This window comes from Polyergus mexicanus, unplaced genomic scaffold (genome assembly GCF_030449975.1).
Source record: "Polyergus mexicanus isolate NDT 795.1 unplaced genomic scaffold, iyPolMexi1.0 SCAF_30, whole genome shotgun sequence".
Lineage (NCBI taxonomy): Eukaryota > Metazoa > Arthropoda > Insecta > Hymenoptera > Formicidae > Polyergus > Polyergus mexicanus.
In genome coordinates this window covers 84,685-93,689 of record NW_027223350.1, presented here as the reverse complement: position 1 = coordinate 93,689, position 9,005 = coordinate 84,685, and positions in this window count along the sequence as shown.

The window sequence follows — 9,005 nt, the reverse complement described above, 5'->3', positions numbered from 1 at the left end:
GTTTACAACAAAGAGCGTTGATCGTTTATTCATTTTATTACTTTAACATTTTAATTTTAAATTCTTATACTAGTTCGTCTCTGATGTTTCAACGCCTCGGGAGCCGCAGATGTCTGTGACCTATTATACAAGTGGTTTGTTATTTCATCGCCCTTGATTGTTCGCATTAAATAGAAAATTCTTCTTTCTTTTGATTTAGCAGAAGCAAATTTCCTTGTCTTGCTAGTCCGTCGCAACAGTCTTCTTCTTCGTCTTTGTTCGTATTCGGATACACGTTTCCAGCTGCGACTAACCATCGCAACATATTGTAGAGATCTCCAGTCTAGCATTGCCATTACAGTGCTCGATATTTCGATAGGTAATTCTTTTATAAAATCAATTTTACTTTCGTCGTATAAGCCAAAAATAAAGTCGATGTGCAGCAGTCTTTTCCAGAGTTTATTCAACGTCTCCATCTTTTCTCCGTCTCATGTCGGATACTCCAAACGCACTCGCTTTATAACCTGGAAAGTGATTTTCACATTCGGGAAAGTTATCCGCGCCAAAGCCTCCTAACGGCGCAGGCGCGTACTTGAAAAATTTGAAAAAAATATTTAATAACGAAAATGAACGAGGGTTATACTAAAATGCGGAATCTATAGAAAGCTACTGTCCGCAGATAAATGAATGTTTCGGATCCAACATGGAGGTAACCCTGATTCAACTGGAACAGCGTAATGATGGAGAAGAAAACTGCGATCAATGTACGAAGCAAAGTTTATTTTATCAATTAACTTATAAGAATTATTTGATCGTTTAAGTATAGTGTATTTTATGTTTTTGTATTTGGACAAGCGTCGCACAATATCGTACGTAGTGTCAGGCTGGCCGTATTATAAGGTTCTCGGAAATCAAGAATTAAGGATTTATTCTATCTAGGGTTTCCGGATGCTTAGGTTCGGGACAAGGCGTGGTCACGATCGATATCACGGCATCGCCCGCTTCATCGAAGAGACGAGAGAAAGATAATATGGTCGTGATCAAAGCAAGTCGGCTCTCGTGATCGTCCCGTGATTAAAAAACTTTCTCGTCGAAGCCAAGTCGGCCTTGGAATATTATAGCCAGTAATAAAATAAGAGAATATTATTGTCGATAATATTATAAGTTACGTCTATATTATTTTCACTGTTAACTACTATTCGTATTATTGTTTACAACAAAGAGCGTTGATCGTTTATTCATTTTATTACTTTAACATTTTAATTTTAAATTCTTATACTAGTTCGTCTCTGATGTTTCAACGCCTCGGGAGCCGCAGATGTCTGTGACCTTTTATACAAGTGGTTTGTTATTTCATTGCCCTTGATTGTTCGCATTAAATAGAAAATTCTTCTTTCTTTTGATTTAGCAGAAGCAAATTTCCTTGTCTTGCTAATCCGTCGCAACAGTCTTCTTCTTCGTCTTTGTTCGTATTCGGATACACGTTTCCAGCTGCGACTAACCATCGCAACATATTGTAGAGATCTCCAGTCTAGCATTGCCATTACAGTGCTCGATATTTCGATAGGTAATTCTTTTATAAAATCAATTTTACTTTCGTCGTATAAGCCAAAAATAAAATCGATGTACAGCAGTCTTTTACAAAGTTTCTTCAACGTCTCCATCTTTTCTCCGTCTCATGTCGGATACTCCAAACGCACTCGCTTTATAACCTGGAAAGTGATTTTCACATTCGGGAAAGGTATCCGCGCCGAAGCCTCCTAGCGGCGCGGGCGCGTACTTGATAAATTTGAAAAAAATAGTTAATAAGGAAAATGAACGAGCGTTATACTAAAATCCGGAATCTATAGAAAGCTACTGTCCGCAGATAAATGAACGTTTTGGATCCAACATGGAGGTAACCCTGATTCAACTGGAACAGCGTAATGATGGAGAAGAAAACTGCGATCAATGTACGAAGCAAAGTTTATTTTATCAATTAACTTATAAGAATTATTTGATCGTTTAAGTATAGTGTATTTTATGTTTTTGTATTTGGACAAGCGTCGCACAATATCGTACGTAGTGTCAGGCTGGCCGTATTATAAGGTTCTCGGAAATCAAGAATTAAGGATTTATTCTATCTAGGGTTTTCGGATGCTTAGGTTCGGGACACGGCGTGGTCACGATCGATATCACGGCATCGCCCTCTTCATCGAAGAGACGAGCGAAAGATAATATGGTCGTGATCAAAGCAAGTCGGCTCTCGTGATCGTCCCGTGATTAAAAAACTTTCTCGCCGAAGCCAAGTCGGCCTTGGAATATTATAGCCAGTAATAAAATAAGAGAATATTATTGTCGATAATATTATAAGTTACGTCTATATTATTTTCACTGTTAACTACTATTCGTATTATTGTTTACAACAAAGAGCGTTGATCGTTTATTCATTTTATTACTTTAACATTTTAATTTTAAATTCTTATACTAGTTCGTCTCTGATGTTTCAACGCCTCGGGAGCCGCAGATGTCTGTGACCTATTATACAAGTGGTTTGTTATTTCATCGCCCTTGATTGTTCGCATTAAATAGAAAATTCTTCTTTCTTTTGATTTAGCAGAAGCAAATTTCCTTGTCTTGCTAGTCCGTCGCAACAGTCTTCTTCTTCGTCTTTGTTCGTATTCGGATACACGTTTCCAGCTGCGACTAACCATCGCAACATATTGTAGAGATCTCCAGTCTAGCATTGCCATTACAGTGCTCGATATTTCGATAGGTAATTCTTTTATAAAATCAATTTTACTTTCGTCGTATAAGCCAAAAATAAAGTCGATGTGCAGCAGTCTTTTCCAAAGTTTATTCAACGTCTCCATCTTTTCTCCGTCTCATGGCGGATACTCCAAACGCACTCGCTTTATAACCTGGAAAGTGATTTTCACATTCGGGAAAGTTATCCGCGCCAAAGCCTCCTAACGGCGCAGGCGCGTACTTGAAAAATTTGAAAAAAATATTTAATAACGAAAATGAACGAGGGTTATACTAAAATGCGGAATCTATAGAAAGCTACTGTCCGCAGATAAATGAATGTTTCGGATCCAACATGGAGGTAACCCTGATTCAACTGGAACAGCGTAATGATGGAGAAGAAAACTGCGATCAATGTACGAAGCAAAGTTTATTTTATCAATTAACTTATAAGAATTATTTGATCGTTTAAGTATAGTGTATTTTATGTTTTTGTATTTGGACAAGCGTCGCACAATATCGTACGTAGTGTCAGGCTGGCCGTATTATAAGGTTCTCGGAAATCAAGAATTAAGGATTTATTCTATCTAGGGTTTCCGGATGCTTAGGTTCGGGACAAGGCGTGGTCACGATCGATATCACGGCATCGCCCGCTTCATCGAAGAGACGAGAGAAAGATAATATGGTCGTGATCAAAGCAAGTCGGCTCTCGTGATCGTCCCGTGATTAAAAAACTTTCTCGTCGAAGCCAAGTCGGCCTTGGAATATTATAGCCAGTAATAAAATAAGAGAATATTATTGTCGATAATATTATAAGTTACGTCTATATTATTTTCACTGTTAACTACTATTCGTATTATTGTTTACAACAAAGAGCGTTGATCGTTTATTCATTTTATTACTTTAACATTTTAATTTTAAATTCTTATACTAGTTCGTCTCTGATGTTTCAACGCCTCGGGAGCCGCAGATGTCTGTGACCTTTTATACAAGTGGTTTGTTATTTCATCGCCCTTGATTGTTCGCATTAAATAGAAAATTCTTCTTTCTTTTGATTTAGCAGAAGCAAATTTCCTTGTCTTGCTAGTCCGTCGCAACAGTCTTCTTCTTCGTCTTTGTTCGTATTCGGATACACGTTTCCAGCTGCGACTAACCATCGCAACATATTGTAGAGATCTCCAGTCTAGCATTGCCATTACAGTGCTCGATATTTCGATAGGTAATTCTTTTATAAAATCAATTTTACTTTCGTCGTATAAGCCAATAATAAAGTCGATGTGCAGCAGTCTTTTCCAAAGTTTATTCAACGTCTCCATCTTTTCTCCGTCTCATGGCGGATACTCCAAACGCACTCGCTTTATAACCTGGAAAGTGATTTGCACATTCGGGAAAGTTATCCGCGCCAAAGCCTCCTAACGGCGCAGGCGCGTACTTGAAAAATTTGAAAAAAATATTTAATAACGAAAATGAACGAGGGTTATACTAAAATGCGGAATCTATAGAAAGCTACTGTCCGCAGATAAATGAATGTTTCGGATCCAACATGGAGGTAACCCTGATTCAACTGGAACAGCGTAATGATGGAGAAGAAAACTGCGATCAATGTACGAAGCAAAGTTTATTTTATCAATTAACTTATAAGAATTATTTGATCGTTTAAGTATAGTGTATTTTATGTTTTTGTATTTGGACAAGCGTCGCACAATATCGTACGTAGTGTCAGGCTGGCCGTATTATAAGGTTCTCGGAAATCAAGAATTAAGGATTTATTCTATCTAGGGTTTCCGGATGCTTAGGTTCGGGACAAGGCGTGGTCACGATCGATATCACGGCATCGCCCGCTTCATCGAAGAGACGAGAGAAAGATAATATGGTCGTGATCAAAGCAAGTCGGCTCTCGTGATCGTCCCGTGATTAAAAAACTTTCTCGTCGAAGCCAAGTCGGCCTTGGAATATTATAGCCAGTAATAAAATAAGAGAATATTATTGTCGATAATATTATAAGTTACGTCTATATTATTTTCACTGTTAACTACTATTCGTATTATTGTTTACAACAAAGAGCGTTGATCGTTTATTCATTTTATTACTTTAACATTTTAATTTTAAATTCTTATACTAGTTCGTCTCTGATGTTTCAACGCCTCGGGAGCCGCAGATGTCTGTGACCTTTTATACAAGTGGTTTGTTATTTCATTGCCCTTGATTGTTCGCATTAAATAGAAAATTCTTCTTTCTTTTGATTTAGCAGAAGCAAATTTCCTTGTCTTGCTAATCCGTCGCAACAGTCTTCTTCTTCGTCTTTGTTCGTATTCGGATACACGTTTCCAGCTGCGACTAACCATCGCAACATATTGTAGAGATCTCCAGTCTAGCATTGCCATTACAGTGCTCGATATTTCGATAGGTAATTCTTTTATAAAATCAATTTTACTTTCGTCGTATAAGCCAAAAATAAAATCGATGTACAGCAGTCTTTTACAAAGTTTCTTCAACGTCTCCATCTTTTCTCCGTCTCATGGCGGATACTCCAAACGCACTCGCTTTATAACCTGGAAAGTGATTTTCACATTCGGGAAAGGTATCCGCGCCGAAGCCTCCTAGCGGCGCGGGCGCGTACTTGATAAATTTGAAAAAAATAGTTAATAAGGAAAATGAACGAGCGTTATACTAAAATGCGGAATCTATAGAAAGCTACTGTCCGCAGATAAATGAACGTTTTGGATCCAACATGGAGGTAACCTTGATTCAACTGGAAAAGAGAAGCGTAATGATGGAGAAGAAAACTGCGATCAATGTACGAAGCAAAGTTTATATTATCAATTAACTTATAAGAATTATCTGATCGTTTAAGTATAGTATATTTTGTGTTTTTGTATTTGGACAAGCGTCGCACGAAATTTGTACGTAGTGTCAGGCTGGCCGAATTATAAGGTTCTCGGAAATCAAGAATTAAGGATTTATTCTGTCTAGGGTTGTCGGATGCTTAGGTTCGGGACAGGGCGTGGTCACGATCGATATCACGGCATCGCCCGCTTCATCGAAGAGACGAGAGAAAGATAATATGGTCGTGATCAAAGCAAGTCGGCTCTCGTGATCGTCCCGTGATTAAAAAACTTTCTCGCCGAAGCCAAGTCGGCCTTGGAATATTATAGCCAGTAATAAAATAAGAGAATATTATTGTCGATAATATTATAAGTTACGTCTATATTATTTTCACTGTTAACTACTATTCGTATTATTGTTTACAACAAAGAGCGTTGATCGTTTATTCATTTTATTACTTTAACATTTTAATTTTAAATTCTTATACTAGTTCGTCTCTGATGTTTCAACGCCTCGGGAGCCGCAGATGTCTGTGACCTATTATACAAGTGGTTTGTTATTTCATCGCCCTTGATTGTTCGCATTAAATAGAAAATTCTTCTTTCTTTTGATTTAGCAGAAGCAAATTTCCTTGTCTTGCTAGTCCGTCGCAACAGTCTTCTTCTTCGTCTTTGTTCGTATTCGGATACACGTTTCCAGCTGCGACTAACCATCGCAACATATTGTAGAGATCTCCAGTCTAGCATTGCCATTACAGTGCTCGATATTTCGATAGGTAATTCTTTTATAAAATCAATTTTACTTTCGTCGTATAAGCCAAAAATAAAGTCGATGTGCAGCAGTCTTTTCCAAAGTTTATTCAACGTCTCCATCTTTTCTCCGTCTCATGGCGGATACTCCAAACGCACTCGCTTTATAACCTGGAAAGTGATTTTCACATTCGGGAAAGTTATCCGCGCCAAAGCCTCCTAACGGCGCAGGCGCGTACTTGAAAAATTTGAAAAAAATATTTAATAACGAAAATGAACGAGGGTTATACTAAAATGCGGAATCTATAGAAAGCTACTGTCCGCAGATAAATGAATGTTTCGGATCCAACATGGAGGTAACCCTGATTCAACTGGAACAGCGTAATGATGGAGAAGAAAACTGCGATCAATGTACGAAGCAAAGTTTATTTTATCAATTAACTTATAAGAATTATTTGATCGTTTAAGTATAGTGTATTTTATGTTTTTGTATTTGGACAAGCGTCGCACAATATCGTACGTAGTGTCAGGCTGGCCGTATTATAAGGTTCTCGGAAATCAAGAATTAAGGATTTATTCTATCTAGGGTTTTCGGATGCTTAGGTTCGGGACAGGGCGTGGTCACGATCGATATCACGGCATCGCCCGCTTCATCGAAGAGACGAGAGAAAGATAATATGGTCGTGATCAAAGCAAGTCGGCTCTCGTGATCGTCCCGTGATTAAAAAACTTTCTCGCCGAAGCCAAGTCGGCCTTGGAATATTATAGCCAGTAATAAAATAAGAGAATATTATTGTCGATAATATTATAAGTTACGTCTATATTATTTTCACTGTTAACTACTATTCGTATTATTGTTTACAACAAAGAGCGTTGATCGTTTATTCATTTTATTACTTTAACATTTTAATTTTAAATTCTTATACTAGTTCGTCTCTGATGTTTCAACGTTTCGGGAGCCGCAGATGTCTGTGACCTTTTATACAAGTGGTTTGTTATTTCATCGCCCTTGATTGTTCGCATTAAATAGAAAATTCTTCTTTCTTTTGATTTAGCAGAAGCAAATTTCCTTGTCTTGCTAGTCCGTCGCAACAGTCTTCTTCTTCGTCTTTGTTCGTATTCGGATACACGTTTCCAGCTGCGACTAACCATCGCAACATATTGTAGAGATCTCCAGTCTAGCATTGCCATTACAGTGCTCGATATTTCGATAGGTAATTCTTTTATAAAATCAATTTTACTTTCGTCGTATAAGCCAAAAATAAAGTCGATGTGCAGCAGTCTTTTCCAAAGTTTATTCAACGTCTCCATCTTTTCTCCGTCTCATGGCGGATACTCCAAACGCACTCGCTTTATAACCTGGAAAGTGATTTTCACATTCGGGAAAGTTATCCGCGCCAAAGCCTCCTAACGGCGCAGGCGCGTACTTGAAAAATTTGAAAAAAATATTTAATAACGAAAATGAACGAGGGTTATACTAAAATGCGGAATCTATAGAAAGCTACTGTCCGCAGATAAATGAATGTTTCGGATCCAACATGGAGGTAACCCTGATTCAACTGGAACAGCGTAATGATGGAGAAGAAAACTGCGATCAATGTACGAAGCAAAGTTTATTTTATCAATTAACTTATAAGAATTATTTGATCGTTTAAGTATAGTGTATTTTATGTTTTTGTATTTGGACAAGCGTCGCACAATATCGTACGTAGTGTCAGGCTGGCCGTATTATAAGGTTCTCGGAAATCAAGAATTAAGGATTTATTCTATCTAGGGTTTTCGGATGCTTAGGTTCGGGACACGGCGTGGTCACGATCGATATCACGGCATCGCCCGCTTCATCGAAGAGACGAGAGAAAGATAATATGGTCGTGATCAAAGCAAGTCGGCTCTCGTGATCGTCCCGTGATTAAAAAACTTTCTCGCCGAAGCCAAGTCGGCTTTGGAATATTATAGCCAGTAATAAAATAAGAGAATATTATTGTCGATAATATTATAAGTTACGTCTATATTATTTTCACTGTTAACTACTATTCGTATTATTGTTTACAACAAAGAGCGTTGATCGTTTATTCATTTTATTACTTTAACATTTTAATTTTAAATTCTTATACTAGTTCGTCTCTGATGTTTCAACGCCTCGGGAGCCGCAGATGTCTGTGACCTTTTATACAAGTGGTTTGTTATTTCATCGCCCTTGATTGTTCGCATTAAATAGAAAATTCTTCTTTCTTTTGATTTAGCAGAAGCAAATTTCCTTGTCTTGCTAGTCCGTCGCAACAGTCTTCTTCTTCGTCTTTGTTCGTATTCGGATACACGTTTCCAGCTGCGACTAACCATCGCAACATATTGTAGAGATCTCCAGTCTAGCATTGCCATTACAGTGCTCGATATTTCGATAGGTAATTCTTTTATAAAATCAATTTTACTTTCGTCGTATAAGCCAAAAATAAAGTCGATGTGCAGCAGTCTTTTCCAAAGTTTATTCAACGTCTCCATCTTTTCTCCGTCTCATGGCGGATACTCCAAACGCACTCGCTTTATAACCTGGAAAGTGATTTTCACATTCGGGAAAGTTATCCGCGCCAAAGCCTCCTAACGGCGCAGGCGCGTACTTGAAAAATTTGAAAAAAATATTTAATAACGAAAATGAACGAGGGTTATACTAAAATGCGGAATCTATAGAAAGCTACTGTCCGCAGATAAATGAATGTTTCGGATCCAACA